This window comes from Nannospalax galili, unplaced genomic scaffold, assembly GCF_000622305.1.
Source record: "Nannospalax galili isolate Female #2095 unplaced genomic scaffold, S.galili_v1.0 scaffold131, whole genome shotgun sequence".
Taxonomy (NCBI): domain Eukaryota; kingdom Metazoa; phylum Chordata; class Mammalia; order Rodentia; family Spalacidae; genus Nannospalax; species Nannospalax galili.
In genome coordinates this window covers 1,819,787-1,824,734 of record NW_008332088.1, presented here as the reverse complement: position 1 = coordinate 1,824,734, position 4,948 = coordinate 1,819,787, and positions in this window count along the sequence as shown.

Sequence of the window (4,948 nt, the reverse complement as noted above, 5' to 3'; positions counted from 1 at the left end):
AGGGAACTGGACTGGAGGGAACATACCTCAACATAATTAAAGCTATATACAACAAACCCATAGCTGACATCATTCTAAGTGGAAAAAAACTGGAAGCATTCCCATTAAAATCAGGAACCAGACAAGGATGTCCACTATCTCCACTCCTTTTCAACACAGTGCTTGAAACTCTTGCTAGAGCAATTAGACAAGAGAAGGAAATTAAAGGAGTACTAATTGGAAAAGAAGAGGTAAAACTATCCCCTTTTGCAGATGGTATGACACTGTACCTAAGAGCTGCCAAAAGTTCCACCAGAAAACTCCTGGAACTGATCAACCCTTTCAGTATAGTGGCAGGTTATTAGATCAATCTACAAACACCAGTAGCCTTTCTATACACCAATAACAAGAATTGGGGAAAAAAATACAAGGAAATGCTCCATTCACAATTGCTGCAATAAATTAGCATATTTTGGAAAAAATCTGTCCAAAGACACCAAAGATCTCTACAATGAAAATTTTAAATCGTTAAAGAAAGAGATTGAGGAAGATACTAGGAGATGGAAGGACCTCCCATGCTCATGGATTGGAATAACTAATACTGTGAAAATGACCATCCTACCAAAAGGTTAAAAAAATGTGGTATATTTACACAATGGAGTTCTATTCAGCAGTAAAGAAAGATGAATAAAGAAATATGTAGGTAAATGAATGAATCTAGAAACTGTTGTAATAAGTGAAATAACACAGACTCATAAAAACAAATGACATATATTCTCCCTCATATGTGAATCCTAGTACCAAATCCTTTTAAATTCCATTTCCTTTTAATAAGATGATGCTGTACAGCAGTCTCTACTGCATGAAATAACTGCCATCATCACGACTTCAGCAGCGCCTGATTGCCAAACCTCATCACAATTGGGCTTGTTGACGCTTGTGCTCCTTCATTAACGGAGGGGTAAGCAGGGTCATTGGACCCTCAGCGGAATATGCCACCACTCTTCCCAGCCAAGTGTATGTAATTTGGCCTTAATTGCACATGGTCTCCTGAATTTGGGGAGGTCTAATATATACAATCTGGGGAGGGCTAGGAACACAAGGCTTGACCCATGTTGGATAAAGCCTTTCCAGTGTGCATACCCTCAGGTCATTCATACACCTCAGCAACCCCTCAGTTCTCTTGGTAAGTAGGATCAATAAATCAGTGGTTCCTGAGTAAAACTTTAATCAAACATTGGTTTGACAGTAGGACCTTAAAAGGGAATAAGCATTGCTTAGTATCCCCAGGAAAAATGTTCTCATAACAAATGAAATATTTATTTGCAAATGTTATTATATATAATAATTATGAAAAAAAGAAAATGAAAATGTAAAAGATGTTAAAAGAATATGGAAATGGAGATATTTTCCAAAATAGAAAACATGATAAAGCTTAAGCAAATGACGAAGGTCTGTGTAGGTTTGTTATGATATATAAAGGATGAGACAAAAATAATATACACATAATCTTAACATTTCTAAATTCATAATTTAGTCAACTAGTTTAAGGAGCAAAATATATATCTAGTCAAGGTTTATCTGAGAACATTTTTTTTGCCTAAGCTTTATCTACATAGCACATAGCAATTAAAAGTACCAGACTGGTGGAACTAACCTTATTGGATGGTTAACAGCCATACTTTGAGGTCTGTATTAATCTGTTCAGAGGGATTTAAAGGACAGTTTTTGCCCTTCCCCTTCCAAGGTCGACTAAGTTCTAGGGAAATATGGAACTTTTCTCAAAATGTCCTGTAACTGCAGTGAATCATCTGTCCTCTTGTACAGGGAGGCCATGGATACCTCACCAGATGGAGTTGAACAGTGTCCAGTCTACAAAAGAGGAGGGTCAACTCAGAGGAAACATCCCATTCATGCTTCCAAGTGATGTCAGTCATGATCGAACAGGACCTTCGACTTATCTTCACATAGGTGGAATTGGTAAAAGAAAGGAGCCAGAGGCTCCTCCCAAGCTTATGTGATCCTTGAGGAAGAGATTGTCAAATGAACTTAAGTGTAAATATAAATTGATTTGGGCCAATTGTGTGGTCTTAAACACCCAATAGGAAATTATAACCAAAAAGTAAAGTGATCAGTATATTTCTTTAAGAGTCCAAGGGTTTACACTTCTCAGGCATTAGGCTTAAGTCCATATAAAAAGTTATTTAGACAATTATTTCTCATTGATGATTTTGTTCTGAATCAGAAAGTGCTGCCCAGATGAAAGACTTCAAATCTTGGTCTCCAATACGGCGGTGCCCACCTGTAGCTAATAGAGACAGCCAGCTATTGTTCTAAAATGATGGATAAACTTGTTTTCTCCCCCTATTTAGAAACCTTTGAGAGGGAACTGAACTGATTCTAATGACTCCAACAACAATCAAAATTACTGAAAGCAAACCCTGAATATCACTCTCAAGTTCAGCCTTGGCAGACAAAAGAAAAATGAGGAGGAACCCAATAGAGGGATGCTTTCGGAAGCCTTTGTCAAGAAATTCCAATGGACTTATATGAACATTTTAAAGTTTCCCTGTTCTGACTTTTTTCTAATTCCCTGACTAGAACTTGTAATGCTAATTACTCTTGCTTTTACTTCTTCACATCCCCTATTCACCAGTGAGGACTTTCTTCTCCCCTACAGATAAGAGTTATGCAATTTGGGAGTCTTTTATTTTAGATAGACCTACTGAAGGGGTACCCCAGTTGCCTCACCCTGTTCAGCAAGGAAGAAGCCAGAGAGGTCTGCATCCCAATTTCCTATCCACAAGCTGGATGACCTCTTCAGAGGATGGTGTGATAAGATTAGGAGATAGGAATTGACTAGGCAGTTAGGGTAAAAAGACCCCAAAGAAAAGTGGCCACTTTCCTGGCTAAAAGTCACAATGTCCTTGGGCCTCTTAGCAACATACTCACTTCCAAAGGCCAAAAATTTCAAAAGTATTTGAGAGCTTTTATCTAATCCTCAAAAGATTTTAGGGTTACATGTTCAGAGGGGGGAATGTTAGTGTAGCCAAAAGCCCCATTAAAAAAAAAAAAAAGAAGAAAGAGTACTTGAAACTATCAGAAAAAAATCACAGGGAGATATGGGAGGAGTTGGAGAGGAGGGAGTGGGTATAGATTTGATCAAAACACCTTATATGCTTATATGCCTGTATGAAATTCTCAGTAAATTATTTTTTAATGTTTTAAAATATGGTTTTAGAAGCAAAATTAGTTCATATGTTTCCAATTTTGTACAGAACATTTTTGTATCTAAAGACTACTGAATATATAGCACTATCAATAAAAGTTGGTGATTATTAATTCTTTTGGTGAAAGAAAACTATCCCCTGTATTTATTAAGCTATGAATGTAGAAACATTGCTGTTATTATTTCTTTGATTTTCAAATTATTTCAGTGATTTACAAATATAATGTACTCAGTAGTATTTGTTAAATGAAATTTAGAAAGTAATTTTTAAATATGAATTTTAAGACATCTACCCTTACTTTAACAGAGTGATGATTTCATGTATATGAACCAGGGACTACTAAAATTCATTAATAATTTTAATTATTTGCATTGCATATATTCTTCAGGAGGTGACTCACACATCCTATTCTGTGTCACCGAGAACATCTGAAGCACTAAATGCAATTAAAAATGAACAGTGCTATCTCAGTCAAATTGCCACCAGAATTAGCACCCCAGCAACTCTGGAAATGCATGTGTGCACCATTCATGATGCTGCCACAGAGCTCTGCTTTGCATTTTATCCACTGTAAATGGAAAGTGGTGTGATTCCATAGGTAGGTAGCAGATTGTCACTGCCTTTAATTTAAAATTCTCTTTCAAAGACTATATATGGTGCCATTATATAAAACTGTAATGACAATATATATCACCTACTAACAGTTTAATATGTGCTACAATTTCTGTTTTGTATGAAATTCCTGCCTTCGAAATGCATTTCTATTAGAATAACTTTTCAATAGGAAAATTATATGTGAAGGGTGCAGTTAAATAAGTACATCTGTGATATGGGCAGTGGCGTTTCATTCTTGTTTTTACTTAAACTGCAGTAACTTCAATATTCCACTTGAAGTAATCACTTAATTCATTTAGGTCTTTCTGGACTTGATGTTTGCCAATATCCCACAATAATTATAAAGAAGATTTTGAAATGATTAAAGGAATTTTATTGAAAGTAATATAACTGTTGATTCTTCATTACTCAATCAGTAGATTTGAAAATGCCAACTGAGCACAGTTAGCCCTTCTTATATTTTATATTTTAATAAATTTTTCTAATGCACACAGTTTATATGAGAGGAGTTGCAAATATTATACTTAAGATCAATATATTCATATTATATTTTCCATAATTATATTTCTTATTGATACCTCAGTTATTTCCATGCTTAAAAGTAACAACCCATTGATGTGAAACAAGTATTTAGACGCTATACCATTCAGCACTATTGATTAATAGTTCTGAAAATATTCTGGTAGGATTCATATTTGATAAGTTATTTATGAAAACAAGTAATAATAAAGGTGAGTTCGCCAAGAATCCTCCTAGACAATAACTAACTTCTTTAAAAAATTGGCTGGAGTTATTGTTCTTATTGCCAGGAAAATCCATTTTGACCTGCATTCCTCCATATATACTAATATCTTGATTATTTCTTTTCATAGTTTTCATGTTATTTGCCTATAAATTTCAGATGTTATGCCACATTTGTAGGTCCGTAGCATGAAATGCTTCCCTGGAATTATTTATCTCCATCTTCTGTGTCTCATTGGACTGTCCTTTTGCATTCAATTATTTTTACATGATAGTTTTCATTCATTGATTATGTTTCAGTTGCAGACAATTTCTTGATTTGATTTCCAATTCATTGCATTTTGAACGTTTTTCATTGTTGAAGCATTCAATAATATAATAGA